Raw genomic sequence first — 23,969 nt, forward strand, 5'->3', positions numbered from 1 at the left:
ACAGAATTGCTTGCTTTCACTGACCTGGAAGAAAATTCAGATCTTGAATCATAAGGAAAAGATCAGCCCTGAGAGGGCTTCTGGCTCTGCTCTTTGTGAAGCCAGGTGTGCCCTGGGGAATCAAAATAGGAATCTGGAGACTTGTTTCGTCTTCTCTATAAAAGCACCAGATAAGTTACACTTGAGATTGAACTTGAATCAAAACCATTTGTGCTCTCTTCTTTATCTTCATCCAAAAAATGAGATTTCTTCCATTTTACATGTTATTGGTCTCCTATCGGAAACACTTTTCAGTTTGGGTTTCGATTGGAATTCATCTGAATCTCATCTTTTCTATATTCTGTCATTCCAGAATGACTCACTTAGTTGCTATTCCTTATTTCATTGAACTTCTGATCATGCCACAATACTATTTAAGAATATCCGTGGAATTCAACTGTGTAAGGGATAAAGGCCAAAGTCTTCATATGACGGATGTTCATTATTGCACACCAGCCTTTAATTCAGGCTCCCGTCTTTATGATCCAGAAGCACCAGATTGCCCATTAGTTGCCAAGCACGTCTTGTACCTTCCATTCATTTACCTTCTTCATGAAGCTTTCCCAAACAGTGGAGCCCCACGTAGAAAGAATCACCTTCCTCTGCTCCCAGAATCCTCTGTGCCCGGATCCTCTGTGCCTGTGGTTGGCTCAGCCTGGATCCCACTGTGACTCTTTCTGCTATGTAGACAGAGAGAAGCTAGAGGACAGGGGTATGCCTATTCCTTTTTATACTTCCGGCATCTAATATAGAGCCCGATACATGGTAGAGGCTCAAGAAATCTTCATAGAAAAAAATTTTTTTAATGAATGAATTTTCAGTTGCTCTCAAAATCAGGGGACTGAGCAGTCCTCTAAATGGTGGGTGCTTCTCTTGTCTGTTTTAAATACGTAAGCCTATTTTACTGGTTATAAAACAAAGGGTACCGGAAATCTTTTAAAACTAAATCTTTTCAGTTTAGGCTGACTAGTTAAGCATATGTTTTCAATCCCCTTTTCTTTCCAAATGTCCATAGAATTACCATTCTCCCATAAAGAACAATTAGCAAAAAGTGTGCATTGGTTTGAGAAATTAGGAAGGGCAGTATCTGCATGAAGACAATTTTGAGAAATTTCTGTTAAATATAGTGCAGCTAGGAGACATTAGATGGAGCCCACCCACAGTTCAACACATGCAATGCACCCCCCACCTGATCGGTAAATGGAAAACACCCTTGAGATGAGCCCCTCTAAAATTCCCTGGCTCAAGGCTCAAGGCTTCGGTGTCCAAACATTGCTGGAGCAAAGGGGAAAGTGGAGGCAGGTTGACGACATTGACAAAATCTTTTTTTTTTTTAAGATTTTATTTATTTATTTGAGAGAGAGGGAGAGTGCACGAGCAGGGGGGAGGGGCAGAAGGAGAGGGAGAAACAGACTCCCTGTTGAGTGTGGGGCCTGACTTGGGGCTCGATCCCAGGACCCTGAGATCATGACCTGAGCTGAAGTCAGACATGCCTAACCGACTGAGCCACCCAGGTTCCACAGCATTGACAAAATCTTTAAAAGGAGATTCAGGGGCGCCTGGGTGGCTCAGTTGGTTAAGCGACTGCCTTCGGCTCAGGTCATGATCCTGGAGTCCCGGGATCGAGTCCCGCATCGGGCTCCCTGCTCTGCAGGGAGTCTGCTCCTCCCTCTGACCCTCCCCCCTCTCATGTGCTCTCTCTCTCATTCTCTCTCTCTCAAATAAATAAATAAAATCTTTAAAAAAAAAAAAAAAAGGAGATTCAAATAAATTCTACATGAAAAAGAAAAAAATCATGAGACAGGGAAATTTGCACACATATTAGATATGTAATGATGGCAAGTAATGACTCTTAGATTTTTTTTTTTAGATCTAATAATGGGACATGGACTTTGGTGATGCTTTTTAGAAAGAGTTTGTATTTTTCTATACATTTGATCCTCATTATTGTGGATTCTGGCTTTGGGAATTTGCCTACTAACTAAAAGTTATTGGTATCCCCCAAATCAGTACTCAAGGGGCTTTTGCAGATATTTGAGAACAGGAAGAGAGTGGTGAAGTTGGATTCACCCAACATGCACGATCCACCTGAGGTCAGCAAGGCGACACTCTGTCTTCTTGTTTCAGCTCTCATAATATAAACCAGTATCCTTTTCATGGTCTGCATAGTGCCGTGTTTTTTGCATTTTTGTGCCTTTTGCTGGTGACTTTACTGTTTAAAATGGCCCCCAAGCATAGTGCTGAAGGGCTGGTCTGGTGTTCCTGAGCTGTGATGTGCCTTCCAGAAAAAATAAGCATTAGATTGAAGCTTCATCCGGGCATGAGTTACGGTGCTATTGGCCATAAGTCCAATGTTAATGAATCAACAATATATCTTAAGCAAGGTGTCCTTAAACAGACACACACATAAAACAAGGGTATGTATTAATCTGTTGACAAAAATCTTGTGACCGGAAGCTCACAGGAACATAACCCTGTATTTGCTCAAGAGCAAAGATTCAGGATTTGTTATTTCAGTGTTCACAAGACTTTAAAGAACGTAACTACCACAAATAACAAGAATCAGCCATAAACAGGGATGAACTGATATGTGTCCGAAATTTGCTCCAAGATAATCTGGAGGACTGGAAATGGGAATAGAAATAAAAAAGGTTGGCCACGAGTAAATTGTTGGAGATGGGTGACAGGTATATGAGCATTCATCATACCATTCTCTCAGCTTTTGTATATATTTGAAATTTCCCATAACCAAAAGTTTTTATTTCTTAAAAAGAGAGAGAGAGAGAATAGCATAGCAGAAACTCAAGTTTGGCTTTTCTTCAGGCATTAAAAATCATTTAGTGTAGTATTTAAGGAAATATAATTATTTAGAAGTAGAATGAATTAAATTTCACGTGAAGTATAAATGATCCAGTGCCATGGAAAGTTAGTATATACAAGTCGGCAAAGGCAAAAGACAGTGCACGGGTGTGGGCTTTATAAATGGTAAGGTAAGACTGAAACTTACATGTCGTTTTTGGAAGTAAAAAGAGAAAAGCACGAGACATGTAAATAACAGACTACCTTCTGCCATTTAACTAGAATAAAGCTCAGTTTCTAACCTTCACTCTTGTTTATCCCACTAATAAACCTGCTTCAGGTCCCCCAGGAGGCTCTGCCCCCTCTGCCCCAGCTCAGTGTCCGAGAGTTCCTAACAGGTCAAGTTCAAGGGCGAATGCCCTACTTTACCGCTGCAGGTTTCCACAATGCCTCACCTTGCTCTCAGGCCCTCCGACATTAATTCAACAGTTACTTTCGCCAAGCTAAAGCCTCTGTATCCTTCTTTTTCTCCCTCACCTCCCACAACAGCGTTTTCCAAATATCTTCTGAGGGGTCTTAATGCTTTAGGGAGATGTCCCAGGAGAGCAGGGTAAGCTAGGGAGGGGGCTGTCCCAGCAGCACAAAGCAATGCCACTTTTATCCTCTCCATAATTTGGGTTTTGCAAAAGATCTCGCAAGGGCAAAAGAAATAGTCTGCTTCTGAGGGGAAAAAATTGCACCAGCCACGCTTCTGAGATGCGTTTTGCGAGGAGGGCACAGGAGGGCTTGATGTGTATGCACACGGTACTGTTCCTGATGAACCCGACTGACTTCGGGTGAAAGTTTCACACTTAACTCGGAGAAACCAGGCTCTCCTGCAGCCCAGATCATCACAGGTTTCTCTGAGATGCTCAGCACCAGGCAGGTTTTTTTGTGCAGAGCCGTGTGTCATTTGGGTCTTCAGCTTGAGAAAGATTTGTAGAACCCCAAGATTCTTTTGAGTTCTTATCCTCATCCTCACTAATTTCTTGAGAGCCTATTGTATGCTATTTTGTGCCAGTTACTCTGCATTGATTATTTTATTTAACCCTCTCAATAGATGTGCAAAACAGGCGGTAGCTTCCTCGTGTGTGAATCACACTGTTTTATGGGCAAGTGACAAACACCCAGCTCTTCGCCTCAGAAACTCACAGAAGCAAGTGCAGGAAAAGCTAGGTGGAGCCTGTTTCTGGAAAGACCAAAACCAGGGCTCCAGTGCTGAAAGGACACTCGTCACCTTCTCTCCTCTTGCCTCCTGTGTTCACTTTAGCTTGTATCCCTCAGAAGTGGTCCCTTTATTATGCTTTCCACGAAAGCAGGGACCATGATTTTTCCCTGCAATAGTCTCAGCCGATAGAACAATGTCTTGAACGTGGAAGGCACTCAGTATATAGCTATTGAATGAATGGATGGGATGAAAGCATGGTATGGATGATTCTAAGTCCCTAACTCTCTGCTAATACCAAAGACACTGGGGCATTTCCTGGTGTACAGTGGATCATGGTGAGCACTGAGCAAGTGGATCGCCATACCCTAGCCTCTCTCCAGTCAGCCTTCAGAATGGCCTCCATTAACAGATTATTATACCTTCTTTTTCACATTTAGCTGTGTTATTCCTAATATATTTTTACATGGTCTGTGTGAACTGAGAGGTAAAACAAGACCAGAACACTCTCCTTCTATGAAATATATGTGCAGGTGTGTATCCGTGGCTGCCCTTAACTTTGGGTTACTGTGAGCCACTGCTATTTTTTTAGGAGCAGCCCCTCTTAGTTAGCAGTCTACCAAATAATTTCATTATGCTTCTATAATTTTATTTCAGAAGGAAGCCTCCCCCCATGGGTTGGGTCCTAAAAAAAAAAAGTCCTCGACCTCAGATCTCCAAATGGTTTGGACAAGAGATTCAAGGAATCTTCTGAGTCATTCTAAACGTTCTATTGCTTATCACTCACCCACACTTAGGCTTAGCTACCGTCAGTCTTTGCTCACTACTTGGGACCAAATCAAGTGTATTTTCCCCCACTGGGGACCCAAGAAAGTGCAATAGGTCTTCTATATCAGTCTCAAGAAGGCATTCCAATATTGGTACCTAAGAAAATATAACACCCTGGTCTTACCTTCTATAAAAGGAAACAGATTAATAAACAAATGATATAAAATATTGATGTTGTCTGATACAGAATTTGTTAAAATGTATAATGTCAGGTAGTAACAAGGTAAAGGTAGGAAGCAGTGCTGTCCAGTAGATGCTGTTCATTTCTAGCAGTCACATTCGAAAAGTAAGAAGAAAGTGGGAAATTAATTTTAATAATATATTTTATAAAACTGAATATATCCAAAATATGATCAACTTGTAATGAATATTAAACTGAGTTTTTTTTTTTTCATTTTCAAATTATTTATTCAGGTCAGCCTGAAAATTCCAAATGGCCTTCAGAATACTTCTTAAAGTAATTTTTTCCCCATGTTTTACATTTACTGTTTTTTTAATTGAAACACAGTTGCCGTACAATATTATATTAGTGTCAGGCGTAGAACATAGTGATTGGACATTTATATACATTACAAAATGATCACCACATTAGGTCTAGTTATCACCTGTCTCCGTACATAGTAATTAAAGTATCATCGGCTAGGGGCACCTGGGTGGCTCAGTCGGTTAAGCCTCGACTCTTGATTTTGGCTCAGGTCATGATATCGGGGTCCTGAGATTGTGCCCCGCATCAGACTCTGTGCTCAGTGGGGAGTCTCCTTGGGATTCTCTCTCTCCCTCTGCCCCTGCTCCTCCCCCTCCCCCTCTCAAATAAATAAATCAATAAAATCTTTAGAATATCATTGGCTATATTCCCGATGCTGTACATCCCTGTGACTTATGGATTTTCTAACTGAAAATTTGTACCTCCTCCTCCCCATCACCTATATCATCCATCCCCCCACAGCCTCCCCTCTGGCCACCATCAGTTTGTTCTCTGTATTCATGAGGGTTTCTGTTTTGTTTTACTTGTTCATTTGGTGTTTTTTGTTGTTTTTTTTTTTGTCTTTTTGTTTTTTTAGATTCCACACATTAAGTGAAATCACATGGCTTTTGTCTTTATTATAAACTCAAATATTTGAGATCTTTTACATTACTCTTTTTTTCATACTAAACCTTCAAATGTCATTAAGAATTGTTTGAAATTGGACGCCTGGGTGGCTCAGTCGGTAAAGCATCTGCCTTCGGCTCAGGTCATGATCCCGGGGTCCTGGGATCAAGCCCCGCATCGGGCTCCCTGCTCGGCGGAGAGTCTGCTTCTCCCTCTGCTTGCCACTTGCCCTGCTTGTGCACTCTCTGTCTCTGTCTCTCTGACAAATAAATAAATAAAACCTTAAAAAAAAAAAAAAAAAGAATTGTTTGGAACTCAAATGTATGTTACACTCAGAGCATACATCAGTTTGAATGCTAAATTTTGTAGGGGTTTTTTTTTGTTTCTGTTTTTTTTAAAGATTTTATTTATTTATTTGACACAGAGAGAGAGACACTGCGAGAGCAGGAACACAAGCAGGGGGAGTGGGAGAGGGAGAAGCAGGCTGCTCCCCGCTGAGCAGGGAGCCCGATGCGGGGCTCGATCCCAGGACCCTGGGATCATGACCTGAGCGGAAGGCAGATGCTTAACCATCTGAGCCACTCAGGAACCCCTCAGATGCTAGATTTTGAATGGCTAACGTCCAATTTATAGTCCCATCAAACGGTACAGTTAGTTAACAGGAAAATCTTTTATACTCTTTTTCCGTTTTGAAGTTTAAATTCAAGTTATAGGCAATAAAAATTCAGTGGCCCGAGTCCCATGTGGCCATGGCCGCCACCTTGGGCAGCAGAGAACGAGGAGTTTCGGGGCTGGAGGAGGCTGTTTTAGATACAGAAATCAGGAGGCTCTTGTATGAAGTGACAGTCCAGCAGAGACACGAACGGAATGAGAGAGGGAGGCTGCCAAGATGTGAGGGAACAGCATTCCAGGAAAACAGAAACACAAACCTCAAGGTCCCAGAAATGGGATTGTAAATATCCAAACGCATGTATCACCTTCAAAGTCTCGACCTTGGGAGTCTCCACTTGTAAGGATGCCACATAGTGCAACATCTTTTCGGGGCTCAGGGCGCAGCATTCCTAAAATACACATTGCTTCCCGTTTCCGTCGTTCATAAGAACAAAACATGAGATTTATTTCGATTATGAGAAAGAAGTCAAAGGGGTTTAAAGCTCTGAGTCTGGTCTCGGGACCAAGCCAGTCGTCTCCCCACCGGCTCTGCGGTGAGGGCCGCGAAAGAGAAATGACAAGAGGGAAATTTCTGGGTCGCACCTGGCAGGAGGCTCGGCTTGCCCTTACCCCACCTCTGTCCTTGAAAAAGGTTCATGGGGGCCCTCTGTATGCCGCTAATCTCTGTCTTACTTTCTCTTGGCAGTTTTTTGGACAGCTGACACCTTTGACAATGATATCAGAAGTAGGCTTCCAAACAGCCCTATCCGGAGCCCACTCAGAGAATCTGAGCAAATGGGTTAAAGCCTTCCTTATCTTTGCTTTTTCTTAGGCAAGTTCGACCGACGTGTGTAAGCACCTGAATAATCTCAACTGGGGACAAAAAGTCTAGGGGGACCAAATAACCAAAAAGCTGAAAGGCCTCTCAAGTGGGCCCTGAGCTCCCTGAGGAAGCTTAGGAAGAGAAATCAGGGAACAAATTCTTCTCACACTCATACTTCCATATCCCTGCGCAAAAAAGCAAAATACCAAAATGTGGGCGCAATATCACTGAAGGGAATTGGAAAGATTGAAAGGCTTAAGATACCAACAGATCAATTTTGTTAGGGTGATTAGCTGAAAGGTTTTTTCTTTAATTAAAATTGTCCTGAGTAATTAGCATTCATTAAAAGTTGTAACACAATGTAAAGGATGAGATGCCCAACGTCACTCACAGTCAGGAAATCGCAAACCGGAAGTGCAATGACATGTGGCCTCGCACTTGTTAGAATGGCCGGTACCAAAAGACAAGAAATAACACGTGTGGGTGAGGATGTGGAGAAAGGAGAACCCTCGTGAGCTGTTGGTGGGAATGCAAGCAGGCGCAGCTGGTGTGGAAAGCAGTACAGAGGGTCCTCAAAAAATGAAAAATATAAATACCACATGATCCAGCAATCCCGGCTCTGGGCATATATCCAAAGGGGGTGAAATCACTGTCTCAAAGAGATATCTGCACTCCCGTGTTCACTGCTGCATCATTCACAGTAGCCAAGCCATGGAAACATCCACGTGTCCACTGATAGGTGAATGGATTTTTTTAAATGGAGCATATACCTACTATGGAATATTATTCAGCCATAAAAATGAAGGAAATCCTGCCGTTTGTGACAACCTGGATGGAACTTGAGGTCACTATGCTAAGTGAAATAAGCCAGACTGAGAAAGACAAGTGCTATACACTTTCACTTATGTGTGGAATCTAAAAAAAAGCCAAACTCATAGAAACAGAGAGTAGAGTAGTGGTTGCTCGGAGCTAGGGGGTGGGAGAAATGAGATACCGGACAAAAGGTACAAACTTCCAGTTAGAAGATGAATAAGTTCAGGGGTTCTCATGTACAGCATGGGGATTACAGTTAACAATTCTGTATTATATACTTAGCAGTTGCTAAGAGAGTAGATTCTTCTTTTTAGAGAAAGAGCGTGAGTGGGTGGGAAGGGGCAGAGGGAGAAGGAGAGAGAGAATATCAAGCAGGATCCGCGCTCAGTGCCGAGCTGGATGCGGGGCTTGATCTCACGAACCTGAGATCACGACCTGAGCCAATATCAAGAGTTGGACCCTTAACCAACTGAGTCACCCAGGTGCCCCAAGGGAGTAGATCTTAAATGTTCTCACCACCAAAAGCAGTGATAGATATGTGACCCGTTGGAGGTGTTTCATGCCACGGCAGAAATCATTCCGCAATATATAAGTGTACCAAATCAAAACGTAGTACGCCTTACAGTTACACATTGTTATGTATGTCAATTATATCTCAATAAAGTTGAGGGAAAAGTTGCAGAACAAAAAAAAAGCTTGCAACTTTTCATTTAAGGTGAGTCCTGTCCAGTTTTTCCAGCCTGTTGGCTTTGATGAGGATAAATCCACAGATGGCTTGCTCAGGCTTGACTCCAACTCCTCCCCTAAAATAGAGGCCCATGAGCATGAGTGCACCTGTCTTGTTCACTAGGTAGCCCCCAAACCTCACACAGAAGGACTGCTCCGAGAATATTCGTTGAACACTGAAGGGACAATGTCATGTAGGGAGTCACTGTCCAGACTCTGGGACAGAAGAAATGCAGAAAACAGGAACTGTGTGCCTCAGAGCGGGAAACATGAGGTTTTAGAGAGTGCAACCCCGAAAGTATTTCTGGAGTCAGCTGAGCAAGGAGGTTCCAGGCAGTGTAGAAAGTTGCTTTGAAGTCCATTGGATGGTTCTAGATTTTGATGTCCAGGAACACAAGGGACTGGAGGCATAATAGCACCTGCCTGTGCCCTCATTAAGCATCTAGTGCTAAAGGTGAGCACACGACACTCATCACCCAGACCAGTCACTGTGGTGCTGGAGGAAGCTCATAGCCTCGCCTCCTCTCTGCCCTCAGAGGAGAATCCAGAGAGAAGTGGGAGGCAAATGATTTCTCTTGACCCTCCAGTCCATCCTCTGAACTCCCATAATTATATCAAAGTGTTGTCAGGAGTGGGGGCAGACTTCTGGGGCCCCTTCAGGAAGATGATTGCAGCTGAGTCTGAAGAAGAGCATCCGAACCCTCAGGAGCTCTGCGTAGGATGGGCTGCCTCCCCAGGCAAGGTCCCTGTCTGAGCCCGAGGGACCACATCAGTGGCATCATCGAGGGGAATCTCCACAGGAGGGAGCTTGAACTTGATGACCCCCCTTTCCAATAACAGCACACCTTTGTGAGCCTCACCAGCACCCATGCCCAATGTCAGATGACCTGGAACAGGTGCACTCATGCCCCATTCCAACCTCTGAGCTGAGTGAAGACCGCAAAGCCAGGTGGCCCTTTTATCCCCTGGAAGTAGGGCGCTCATAAACTTTATCAGACAAGTGAGGACACTCTTACAAATGAAAGGAGGCAGTAATGATGTGGCACAAGGAGGCAGGGTGGGAGCTATGGTACTCTAACTAGAGTGTGCCATGAACAAAATTCCCAGACTTATGGTGGGATCCATAATTCTCAACCATAGTGTTTATTAATGGCCTAAAATTCTGCCTGGTGCAGAATCTGGTCTCTAATAAGAGACCGAGAGTCTTCAATGAATCTAGCAAGAAATATAGCAACGCGCTGTCAATATAAAGACCCTTGGGCTGGGAACTCTGGTGATACAGAATACTTTAAAGAGAGGGGGTATGATTCAAGAGGACCCCTTGGGTTTGAAGAGCACAGGTAAAGTCCTGAGGAGATGAGAGCGGAAGGAGACATGTTTCAAATTGCATTTCCCTAGAGACTTTTAAACACCCTTAAAATAAAGACTACGAAAAGTCTCAACTGTTCATGTCAAATTATACGATTTTTTTTCTTTTGTGTGCAGTGGCTTTGGGGTGTCTGGAATAGAATTTGGGGGAGCTGAATCTCCCTGCTGCCCTGGGCCCCCACAGCACCATCCCCAAGTCACACCTCACTGGTACCGCCAGGGTTAACACACATCTGAACCTCAGGTCCTCACCCGCAAAACCAGCACAGAGGCCTTTGCCCCTAGGATCCCATCCAGCTCGGCCCTCGGAGACTTCGCTCGCCTGTTGACCTACAGCAAAACAGGGGACATCATGCCAAGCCCTGCAGACCCACCAGAGTGATTCATTTAATAATATTTGTAATCTCTGAAAGATGAGGTTGCACCATAAAAGTGTCAGCAAATATTCGTGACTCAATTACGTGTCAGCGTGCGTACCTAGGAGTCATTCCTGTCCAAACAATTTACTTTCTTGCACTGGCTTCCTATTTTTCTCCCCTCTTTAGGGCTCCTAAAGTCAGACTCACCCTGGAATAGCTTGCAAATTCCCGTCCTTTCTGATTGGGTCCATCTGAATGGGGCAGTCAGAGTGTCTTCTCAAATGGCATTTCCATTAACATTTCTATTTTTGTCCATTCGGGGCACCTAAAGATTTCCCACCAAGATTTACATTGACTATTTTAAGAAAGTGCTTTTAAAAAGCCAACGCATTGGCTAAGTTTAAATCTGACTTTCTCAAGGGATGCTTAAAAGAAATATACTAGGGGTTTTTTTGTTGTTTTTTTGTTTTTTGTTTTTTTTTTAAGAACCTTTGTAAGTTCAAAATAACATTCCAAAAGGAGTCACTAGAAAAACATTCAGGGTAAGAGGGAAAAAAAAAAGTTGTGGTGTTTTTTTTTTTTTTTGCAGACCTGGCTTCAGCCTCATGTTTGTTCTGTGTTTGTTTTTTGACACAGAAAAGTCAGATAGCCCTAAGAGTCAGATAATAATTGAAAGAAAAATGGGTTGTGCTTCTCAAGCCCAGAGGATATTTATAAAAGGGGGAGGAGTCCAGCCTGTCGAGATCCATTATCCAGTAGGCCAGGTAGAAAGAGGAGATTTTTGACAAATGGTGGATCAAAGGCAGGGCTTTGGAGATTCTCTTAGATCATAGAGGGGCAGCGTCACAACCATACTTGAACTGTGCCAACTGGAACTTTCCATCAGGCCGCTGACCCACGACCTCCTGATGCCCCAGCCTGCTGGAATGCCCGAGATGCTTGGACAGCTGCCAGTCAGGAAGATAAACCATGGATGACTACTTCAACAAAAACGTAGAGCCAAAGTGATTGTTTCCCTAGGCGTGGAGACATAGCAAGATGAATGGTGTATCAGTGAGAATTGGTTGTGCTGCTAAAACTAAAAACAAAAACAAAAACAAAACAAAAAAACCTCTCATACTAGATTCCAGGGGGAGGCCTACGGCTGGTGTGGCAACACCGAAATGTCATCGGGGACCCAGAACTTGACTGTTTCCTCTGCCACCTTGAGCCTGTGGCTTCCATTTTCCAGATTTACCTCATGGTCCTAGAGAGCTGCCAGGCTGCCAACCATCATAACTGCATTCCAAGGAGGAGGACAGAGAAAGGGGGGAAGTGTGGTCCCTCTCTTTTAGGCAGTGTCCCAGGAATCCTACTCTCTACTTCCATTAGAGCTCGTTGGCCAGAGTAGGGTCACGGGGCAATCATTAGCCACGGTGGAGGCTGAGAGTTGCTACTCAGCAGTCTCGTTCACATACAGAGCCTGAAGCGACCCTTTTCTTATCTTCCAGAGGCCCCAACTGGCCTGAACTCAGCATTTTAGACTACAAAAGCCTTTATGAGTGTTTGCTCACCGTTGGGCATAAGAAATAATCTGGATGTTTGAGAAGAATGCAGTTAATTCATGACCTATCACAAATGCTTAAGTGTTTAGTCTTAAAAAGGCAGGTGAGACTTTCTCCTATGCTATGAAAAAGCAAAGACAGCCCACAGTATAGTCTCATAATGAGGTGGTGCCTTAAAGTGGACTTTTTAAAAAAAGATTTTATTTTATCTTAAGTAATCTCTACACCCAACATGGGGCTCAAACTCAACGACCCCAAGATCAAGAGTCACATGCTCCATGGACTGAGCCAGCCAGGCACCCCTAAGGTGACTTTTAAAGGAATCTGAGAAAACTAGGAGCTTCTAAGAGACCTCCTCTCCAGTGCTTGCAGCATCCAGACCCAGAGATCCCAAGATCTAACTCTATTCAGAACAGCTTACGGGTGCCAGTCTGGTTAGAAGGGCAGAAGTTAAGGGGGAAACGTAGGCAGGGAGCTCATCTCAAAGGTGCATTTCCATAGCAAGCGTAATACCCGGGATACACTCACAATCTGTCCATTGCCAGTTTAATCATCCCCGTTCCTGTGATGAGGCCATTTAGCCACACGAGGCAGTCCTGTGTTGGAAGCTTTTTCAATGTTTCTATACCAGTTTACAGAGCAGATGCCAGCAACAGCATGGGGCTGTATTCAAACGCCATTCCGTATGGGGCTGCTTCCCGGGTTACCTGAGATCTCTAGTGAAAATGCTAAGTGGGACTTTCGGCTTTAAGTTTTTCTTTATGGCTCTGGTGGGGTTTTTTGTAAATGTTTTTTTTCCAGCTTTCTTGAGGTATAATTGACAAATAAAATTGTAAGTTATTTAAAGTAGACAATGCGATAATGTGATATAGACATAGAGGATGTACCCCATGGAGTTATGTAACAAACACATCCCCTCATTTATTTATTTATGATTTCTTGGTGAGAACACGTAAGTTCTTCTCTCTTAGCCAATTTCAACGATGCAATACAATGTGATCAACGTAGTCGCCATGTTGTACGTTCAGTTCTCATCTCTTATCCCCCTTCCAACTGAAAGTCTGTTTCCATTTACCAATCTGGAGAGATTTTCCCCATCCCCAGCCCTGACCACTTTTTTACCATTTCTGAGTTCAATGCTTCGGGGTTCTGTTTGTTTTGAGATTCTGTGTCCTTCACCCCCGCCCCCCCACCCCTCCACCCCCCCAGTAGACAGATTCTGGATGGAATGAACAGGCAAGTGTCTCCATCTTGGGTTTTCCACCTTGTCCCCCTCACCCTTCTGGCCAGAGGCCCACAACCCGATGTACATAAATAGGTTCAGGAGCCTCTGGAAAACACATGTCAACCTGTATGTATTTGTGTATTTGAGGTGGGAGCAGGGCGCCCATCAGAGTCTCAGGAAGGTCTGTGGTCCTTAAAACTGCTCTTATCTTGTGCCTCCACGTCTGCCAGGTGGGGACGAGGAGGGGAGGCATTCGGGCAGAGAGAAGCGCTGTGCATCTAGCGAACTCCTGCTTCGCCCGGTATTCCAGCCCGAAACCTGTCTTGTCTGCAAACCTGTCATGTCTGAGCGGGCATGGGCTTTCTTTGTCCACGTTATGCTGTCTGCACCTGGGTTTGTCATACTGTGTTGTAGCTGTTTGCTTGCCTGTCTGGTGATAGACATTTCGCATCCTTACTCCCTAGTACCACAACTGGTACGTTCCAGTGGGTTCCCCGGTGGGCAGGTGGCTGGAGGACGGACGGACGGACGGACAGAAGGGCAGATGGACCCTCTCTCCTCGTTGCCGATTTTGCGCGATCCACACATCCATGTCCGTTCCCTATCGGATTAGTCATTTCCCTAACTCGGGGCTATTGTTAATTGCAAGGCCTGAAACTGCTGAACATTTCGGCTTTAAAATAAACGATCCTGATAAATAGAGCTCTGACCCATCCATTGCTGTTTTCTCTGCACAGACTCTGGAGCTGCAGCTCTTTTTCTTGAAACGGGCTTCGCTCAGCTCCTAACAAGCAGGGTCTTCTTGCTGAGGGGGGCTGCTTCCTGCCTCTCTTCTTTTGCAGAAAGAAAAGAACTTCCGGGCTCGGTCTGATCTGGAATCTAGCACCGTTTTTCGCAAGTTGTTTCTGCCTCGGCAACTTTACGCCGTAAAGTAAATAAATCTCTATCAGTCGCCAGTCCCCACCCTCGACAGTTGCTGGATTTTTAAGACGGTCCATTTGGTTCCTTCCTGGGGTTTTACTAAGTTTTAACTTTGCGACGCTGAGTGGCAGGTTTTAGGTGGGCACAGCTCCAAGCTTACGCCCAGGAGCTGGTGAACTTTCTCTCCCATGCTGAGCCGCCGTGAAAGACTGAAGACCCAGGGAGAGGCAAGAGTTACTGTCTCGCAGGCCCCGAGTCGGCCCGCCCGCAGCAGCGTTTTGGATGAAGCTCATTCTTTGTGGAAATGGTGTGTTCCACGGGCAAAAATAACTTTTTAAAAAAAGAACCAATCTGTGCCCTCCTGAAGTCATCTCAAAATGGATGCAAGGTTTCTCATGAAAAGGAGAAAGAACCCTTTTTATTATGGCCCCAAAGGGTCCTCATGTACTTGGCCACACCGCATTCAGCCTAATCTAGGAGGCTTTAGGGTCCAGAAAATGTTCTTAGAGGCTTAATGACGAGGTAATGAGAACAGAGGTCAAGGGTGGGAAACAGGTTTTCTATTTGGAGCCACACAGCCATGGGAAAATCTCATTTGAAGACCATAAACTACCGACAGAAACCATTGAAACAGAAAAATCTGGGAACTTTCCCTTACCTGATCTTATATTAAGCAGGAAGGACACCATGGTTTAAATGATAAATCAAGGGGCGCCTGGGTGGCTCAGTCGGTGAAGTGTCTGCCTTCGGCTCAGGTCATGATCCCAGGGTCCTGGGATTGAGCCCCGCATCAGGCTACCTGCTCGGCGGGGAGCCTGCTTCTCCCTTTGCCTCTGTTGCCCCACCCCCTACTCATGCTCTCACTCTCAAGTAAATAAATCTTTAATAAATAAAAAATAAAAACATAGAGGCCAGCTTCATATGAGAACCAGCTAAGGGAAAGACAAAGAAGGGTCTAAAAAGGAAAGGAAGGGAGTAAATCGAGGAGAGAACAAATGTCTGGAGAAATAACCAGCTCTTACTTTGTGCCCCGCAAGGCCCATGTGGTCATCCCCTGTGAAGAAGCGAAGCACAGAGAGACGCTGTAACTTGCCCGAAGTCAGCCCAGCTAGCTGGGAGAGGAGCTGGGATTTGAACCCAAGCAGCCAGGTTCCAGGGTCCACGGTGATGCAAGCATGTGGACAGGTATGACAGAAGGCTTGGGACGGCTGAGTGCAGACCCACTATTTGACTATTCGTAAACCTTCAGAATTCATGGGTCGACACCTGACTCCTAAGGCCATGGTATTAGGAGGCAGGGCCTTTGGGGGTGACTCAGTCATGAGGGTGGAGCCTTCCCCAATGGGATCAGCAGGCCATCACCAGGCACTGAATCTTCCAGCACCTTGATCTTGGACTTCCCAACCTCCAAACTGTGAGAAATAAATCTCTGTTGTGTTTAAGCGCCCCCGACCCACCCCCCCCAGCATCTATGGGGTTCTGTTACAGCAGCCCTACTGGGCTGAGAGCCCATGGAGCACTCATACCAAATCCCACTCAGAGTCTAGCTGCCCACCCTCTGCACACACCACGGGCTCTTGAGAAAGCATTTCTGAATGCCCAGCTCAACCCATCACCTCTCACCCAGGGATGACCCTGCCTAAATCTCCTTACCTATGTGACCCTGTGTCCTGTCCTCAGGACAGGATGGCCTGGCACCCCATCTCCAGTGGGCGCCTTGGGGAGCTCCCCATTCCCCTGGCCACACCTCTGCTGGCAGCACACCTGGCCCGTTGCTTGACCAGTTCATGTCCACGTTCTTTGTCCTAAGCCAATGGAGTCCCTGGCAGGATGGAGTGAGATGAACATATCTCAGCGCGAAGGGCTTCAACAGAAACCCACTCTGAGAGAATCAAGTGAAACGAAGTCAGTTGTCAGGGGGGATGTGCACAGTGGTGTTGGAGGCTGATGCTGAACAGATTCAGACACTTCCGATCTCATCCATGTTGAACGCTAGAAGTTTCCTTGAAGCCAATAAACTCTGAGGGGCATCCATTCTAGCCTCAGTGGTGGGGTCTCTGCAGATGGGAATAGCGCACAGTGACTTCTCCCTTTTTTTTTTTTTCAAGATTTTATTTATTTATTTGAGAGAGAGAGAGATCACAAGCAGGGGATAAGGGTGGAGGGAGAAGCAGACTCCCCACTGAGCAGGGAGCCCGATGCAGGCCTCGATCCCAGGACCCTGAGATCATGACCTGAGCTGAAGGCAGACGCTTAACCCACCGAGCCACCCAGGAGCCCAGCACACAATGACTTCTTGACTAGACGTGGGAAAGTTTCCAGCCCTGAACATCGGCCTTGACGAGACTATGCTATATTGGAAAACGCTGTTTAGTGGACAATACACTCTAAATAACTCTTGTTCCCTAAAAGTTTTTCTGTAATCATAAGCTTTGCCTCTAGTTTGGAAGACACAGTTGGGAAAGCCCTGGGTTTGAGTTAAGTTGTGTTGAGCGGCGTAGCGAATATAGTCATGTATCATCCAGAGCCCCCATCTCCTAGGAGCACTGGGGGCTGGTGGACCCCAGCTGAATCTCACTTGGGCATTTGCTCTTGGCTGAACAGACTTACCCACGATTTCATCCTCTCTGCAGGACACGTGTATCCACTGCCTGCTCCTCGAGGATGGGGGATGAAAAGGCCCTCTCATCCCCTCAAGGCAGGACAACTCGGAGGGACCATCCCGGTTCCAGAGCTGGCTGGGGTTCAGGACCAAGACGTGGGTGAGGGGAGGAGGCACTGGCCCGTCTCAGATACAATTAACAGGGCACCAAAGATCTCAGTAATCGAGATGGATACAATTTTAATGTCCATTTTTCTTAAATAATACCGTGGTACATAGCAAAATTTCAAATACAGACTGACCTCAACAGGGCCAGGATTAGGGTAAGGAGATTGAAATAAGTCCTTGCAGGTAGAGGGTGAAATGTTGACTTCGTTTAAAATTGTGTCCGTCATGGATTTTTTTTCCTATCAGCTTAAAATTATTCAAATGCTGCATTAAAGTATGATGTATCTTGGCAGCTGAGTTTCCTGGCACCCCTTACGTATTACCCCAAGGCAGAACTTGGTCACCCTGGTCCCAGCTGGGATCTGCTGGTGGCTTCTTCCACTGCAGTCCTAGGTCAGTGTAACCCCTCTGCACCATCTTCCCCACTTTCATGTCAGAATTATTCCTAAACCATGCCCAGGAAGCCTCTAACACCCACACCCAAAGATGTCCCCGTCGGTTTCCTGGGGAAGCTTACAGAAGACAGGGAGAAAGCAATATGGTGGGCAAACCTGAGTTCGAGGTTCAGCCCCACGATTTACAAAAAGTGTGATCCCGAGCAAGGCACAGAGTCTCTGCGACTGTTTTTCCTCGAACGCACAAGGAGAACAGTCGTGCCTCTCACTCATGTCATCCTGGGGCACACTGCGAGGAGTAAATGAGCTAATCTGGGTAAAGAATTCTGTTTCGTGCCTGGCAGATAACAGGTGTTCGAGGAAATAGGACTGCCCCTCCCAGGCCGAAGTGATAAGCACCATGACCTGGCGCGACAAGACTGGAAACTTTGAGCAAAGAGATGACACTGTTTCACTGGTTTTGCCAAATCTGCCTGGGTGCGTCGTCCTACAGCTAAATCAATGCGCTTTATCCTTCTGGCCGCTGATAATCCGCCCCAGTGCTTCCCGGTGGGATTCTAACGTGTGGGGTCTTGTTTCTTAGTTGCTTCTAAATATCTGTGATTAGGGACAATTAGGGACTGGCGTGCCTGCCACTCTCCTTTCGGGCTGAGGGGGAAGTCCCAATGCACCACTATCAGGATCGAGACAGCATCTGTCAGCCGTGGTCTCAGGAATCCGTGGGCTCATTCAGACCCAGCACCCGCCTTGCTGACTTTATCTCTGTTCCCAAAACGCCCCAGACTGCTTCGCATTGATAGGGGAATCTGGCGTCTCGTTTTTCTCAATGACCAGAGCAAGATTCCTAAATAGCAAGAAACGGAGATAGGTGTTACGGAATGTCAAGGAAATCAGGAAAATCAAACAGAGGATACGGTCCCCTCTCTCAGGGAGCTTCCAACATTCCAACAGGGGAGCGAGAATAAACACAGACGTGAGACAAGCAAAACCCATGACCACAGACCTACAATGGGAGGTCCCGGTCTCCCTGCATGCTGCCTGTCAAACCCTTCAGGACTCCTGGGACACCTCCACCATTAAGCGTCCCGCTCTCTTGCACCAGCCCCTCCTCCCATCCCAGACAGGAGCCACTTCTCTCTATTCCCCCCACCTGTTGCAATGCTATTACCATAGCATATGAGCAGAGACAACAGTGGATGTGGAAAAGCATACTGACATGCCGTTCCCATTGCTAGAAGATTTGCTTCAGATTTGCATGGCTACATCTGCTCTCGTGTGTTTTTTCATTTGTCTCTGCCACAGTATTTGTGCATGATGGGTGCTCAGGAAATGCTTGCAAAGGGATGGCACGGCTAGAAAAGGCCCAAGTGAAGAAAGGAAGAATAGGTGGGGGTGAGGGGATTTATTTTCTGACACAGCTTTATTTTTTTTTTAAGAGAGGGAAGGGGGTAGAGGGAGAATCCTAAGCAAGCTCCTTGACCAGTGCAGAGCCAGATGCAAGGCTCGATCTCACGACCCTGACATCATGCCCTGAGCCAAAATCAAGAGTCAGACGCTTAACCGACTGAGCCACCCAGGCGCCCCTCTGACATAGCTTTTGAAGGAACACAGCTACATGTTCCTCTGGAGTCAGAGATACAAACTGGAGCCCCAAGGGCTACATTCAGCCTCCCCGCACATTTATGGGGCTGTTGTGAGGTTTGAACTCAGAATGCCTGTGGCTAGCAGACGTATCCCCCAGCAGAGGCGTATTTGCCCTCGGTTCCTGTTCTTGGAGGCTGGGAGAGATGCCTGGCTCCCAAGGTCATCTGACTTCATCTCCTGCTCTGAAACGGCCCGTCCATAGCTGCTTCCCTCTCTGGAGGTAGATCTGTCTGGCCAAAACACCCAGAGGATTAAGGTAAATTTTCCTTAATTTCTCAGGCATGTCCTTAAATGTAAGGTAAGCACTCCTCTTTCCAAGCCAAAAACCGATCTGGGAAGTCAAGGGAGATAGCTGTATTTTTTTGTCCAGACCATAAAACAGTGGTTTTTTCTATTAATCCTGACAACCACCTTGAAATGAGGTGTTACTTTATCCCCATTTTACATACGAGCAAACTGAGGCTCAGAGAGGCTAAATAACTTGCCCAACGCTACAAAGCTGGGAGGTAGCTGAGCCAGGTTTCAGACTCAGATCTGCAGGGAGCCCGTACCCCTGATCTTATCCCCAGTTGGAGCTGCCAGCGAGGGGCAGCAGGGCCAAGCCTCCATTTCCAAGGGCAGAATTTGGGAGGAGGGCAATTCCTGTTCTGAGCAGGGGGGTTTGCACGCAAGCAATTCCTGTTTATCTGCAGTAAGGCAGGCCGGTCATGTGCAGATAATCCAAAAATAGTTTCTAATTTTTCTTGGGATAAATATAAATTTTTTGGCAACAGACACCCCTCTCGAAGTGTGTTTTGATTAGAGTTACACGAAAAGGCGTTTTTATTCTCTGAGGGTTTGCCAACTCATGGGTGAAGGGGAACTGAGAAGTGTGCCACCTCCCTCCTTCCTGCCCACCAGCAGGACTGTGGACAGTCGACGCAGCTGTCAGAGAAAGGACACTGGGTGGCAGGAGGGCATCTGGGCTCCGGCTACCTCTCTGCCACACTTGAGCAGGAAACCCAACTCAACCTTTCTCCTTTCACAGACAACGTTGCTTAGGAAACTAAGATCTGGTCGTGACGTGTCTTAGCCAAGGTTGCAAGGCAAGTTCGTACAGAACTGGAACTTGGAATGCAGAGCCCTAGACTTCTCAATACTAACCCGCCTCCCTGAGCTGCATGTTGGACTGCCCCAGAGTCAGGAATGGCCAGGAATTGAGATAAAGAGATGTCTGCCTATGATTCAAAGTATGGCCCAAAATAAGGGTGGGAGGGGGCGGGGGGCCAGATAATGGCGGGGCCCAGAAACCAGGCTTCCTTGAATAACCTACTTCTGAAAAGTAATGAGCAACTTGGAGACAATAGGAGACAGTTTGGGTAGTGTGGACCCGGCTGAAACTTGGAGTCAGGCAGACCCGTGTGATTTGGGGCACATTACTTAACCTCCCCTGGCTTTCCCTCCACTGTGAATTTCAATTACTGAGAGAACTCCCAGGACACCTGGCATACAGAAATACTCAATTAATGCAAACAAGTGGTCTTGCTGAAGGTGAAAGGATCCTCTTCCTCCAGTCCTTGTGGGTGCATCTAGCTTCTGTTGAGTGATATATTTATTAAATTTAGCGACTTACTGGAGGGTCACTTTTCTTCCTTCCAAACATCTGCAACAAGATGAAAGAGAAATTAATAGTCATGCAGAGGAAAACAAGATGTATCCTTCCTGCTCCTCAGACTCACAACCCATGCTTTTCTGTCCCACAGTTAGATGCTGATGGCAGAAGTTACGACATACCTGGACGGGGGATGTAGGGAGAGGAGGAAGCAGGAAGTGAAGCAGCCCTAGACTATCCTTTTGTGAGTTCCCAGGGTCCAGTAGGCCAAGGTTGACTGAAATCATCCAGCGCAAACAGGAAGACCCTTCTAACTGGAAGAGCCAAGCCATGGGTGCCATGTTTCTGCCTCTACGATAGGATCTGAGAAAGCCAGAAGTTTCCCGTCAACATAGTCTTAACTCTCACTTACTGAATCTTAGCCGATCCTCAGGAATCACCCAGGGATAGTCAGACAGGATTCAGTAATTCCATTTTACAGATAAGCAAACTGAGACTCAAAGAAGCTAAATGATTTCTCTAGCAAACAGGGAATGTAATGATAGAGCTGCTATTAGAACCTGTTGTGGCCTGTAAGGGACGATTCACACGCCTCGTAACTGCTTGAGGACAATCTGTATCTCCTTTATCTTTGTGTCCTCAGTGCTTAGCAGACAATAGGGCTTCTTTGGTAAGCATTTGTTGAAGGAATGAATTTCCTATATATTATGCTACAATGCGTGTATTTGAAGAATCCACTATTCCGAATCCCCATGCCTTGTCACCCAAACAGTATCTGACTTCAGAAAATCTCTGTGTCCGGAAACTGAGCCAAGTTTAAGTTAGCACAACACATCTTTATCTAGCCATATTCAAGAGGCTCAGTACAAGTGTTCTTACCTAATTATCATTCATCAATCATTTAAAAAGTTATCGTTTTCCCAACTTCTAAATATAATCAAGAGGTCTGAATTATAATTTCTTATGAGAAATGGAAGTAGCATCACCCAGGGACATAAATCTGATGAGCTTAGGTGGCAAGAAGATGAGAAGTTGAGTCAACTGGGCGAGTCTTTGTAATTAACGATGCCAACTTTGGAATTTCGGCTAGAACCCGTCATTTTCATAGTCCTCTAAGATAGTGTATTTTGGGAAAAGGAAGTTCCTTTCAACCAAAAAAAAAGGGGGGGGAGCCATTTGTTTCTAATTTCAAGATAACTGTCTGTCCTTCATCATCTTTGAACCCATTGCCCCTGGTCTTTGGCTTGCATTCTTGCCTATGCGTGATGCTTCCCACCACTCCATTCACTCCCTTGCCTGACTGTCTATGCAGACAACAACTCTAAAGCCAAGTGTAGGGAGACAAGGGGAGGGGAGATGTCAGTACTTTTGCACTATAAAGGAGCACTGACCTGACCCCTGAGCCTGAAATCTAACACCACCAATTCAACACGTAAGCTGATAAGTAGGGAGCAGCTACATTCCATGATTCTATGCTATTCTGCTAGGACTTAGAGCTGACATTTTAGTGAGGAAAAGGGCAAGGTGGAATATGAGAGGGTACAGGATTATCAGAGGGAGTGTCTGAGTTTGCTGGGGCTGTCATAACAAAATACCACAGGCTAGGGGGCTTAAACAGCAGACATTTATTTTCTCACAGTTCTAGACACTGGAAGTCTAAGATTAAGGTGGTCACAGGGTTGGTTTCTTCTGAGGCCTCTCTCCTTGGCTTGTAGGTGGCCGGCTGCTCCCTGTGTCTTCACTTGGTCTTCCCTTTAGGCATATATGCCCCTGATGTCTCTCTGCATGTCCTAATCTCCTCTTCTTATTAGGACACTAGCAGGTTGGATTGAGGCCCACTACGTCAGCCTCATTTAACTTAATCACTTCTTTCAAGGCCCTCTCTCCAAAGGCAATCACATTCTTGAGTACTGAGAGTTCAGGCTTTGACATATGAATCTTGAGAGGATACAGTTCAGCCCATAACAGGGTGATGTGTGCATGCACCGAGGTCAAGCTTCATCTTCATCCCCAATTTTTTCAAGGCAGGTGTAAACATTGGACCCAGGAAAATGAAAAACGAATTATGTTTTCTAAGAGCATTGTCTGCTGGTAAATGTTTAACAATGTTGGTGAGGCAAAGGGGAAGCCATGATTTGTAGTGTTGGTCAATTTCTGTGGTGTAAATATTCTCACTGCCATATAATTCAAGTTAGCACTGTGATGTCACTGAACACAGGCCTGGGAAGAGAGTCAAACAATCAAATCTCACCAGCCAGGATGAGTAGGCTCCAACACACCTGTAAATAATGAGAAGGTGAAATGATGCTGTGTCGTCCTGGCCAGATTCCTTCTTGCCATAGTTGTCTCTGGCTTGAAGTCCCTCCTTACTCTCTACAAACTACTGGTTCTCTAATCTGGCAAATTGAAAATCTATACACAAAACATTTCCTGGTTCCCTTCATCTGGACCTGAAATATTTTAGTACTGATACACAAAATCCTTGCTAGAAGCCATCTCAACTCTCAGTACTGAACAAACCATCTCTAAAAATGGTCATGGGGGAAATGCAGTAGATGTATGAAAATATTCCATAATCTCCAAAAAGGGAACTGATCTGATAAAACAAAGGAAATGCCCCTCCATTTCAGTAAGTTACTGCAGTAATCATAGGTAATGTAATCTCTAAGATGTATTTTCGATACTCTTCAGGAGGATTTTACATTTATGAAGCTGGCCGTGAAAAGGTAGCAGTCTGGGGGTGCCGGGGTGGCTCAGTTGTTAAGCATCTGCCTTTGGCTCAGGTTATGAGCCTGCTTCTCCCTCTCCCACTCCCCCTGCTTGTGTTCCCTCTCTCGCTGTCTCTCTCTCTGTCAAAAAATAAATAAAATCTTAAAAAAAAAAAAAGGGAAGCAGTTTGACATTAGAAAATACTTATTAGCAATTTAAAAATGGCAGATACATTTTAAAATGCAATAAATGCTATACATAGCAGATGGATTCTGTATAAAAATTTAATTCATGTAATTACAGTACAAGTTCAAAAAGTTTCCCCATAACTTGGAGTATAAGATAGAAATATGATAAAGTGTTAAAAAGATGAAGAACACAGGAGGAATGATCCAGAAGCTCTAGTATTTCTGTGGAACAAGAATTCCAGAAAGAGAGATCAGAGTGTTCAAAAGATGAATACAAAAGAA

Source organism: Phoca vitulina, unplaced genomic scaffold, assembly GCF_004348235.1.
Source record: "Phoca vitulina isolate PV1807 unplaced genomic scaffold, GSC_HSeal_1.0 scaffold47, whole genome shotgun sequence".
Classification (NCBI taxonomy): Eukaryota; Metazoa; Chordata; class Mammalia; order Carnivora; family Phocidae; genus Phoca; species Phoca vitulina.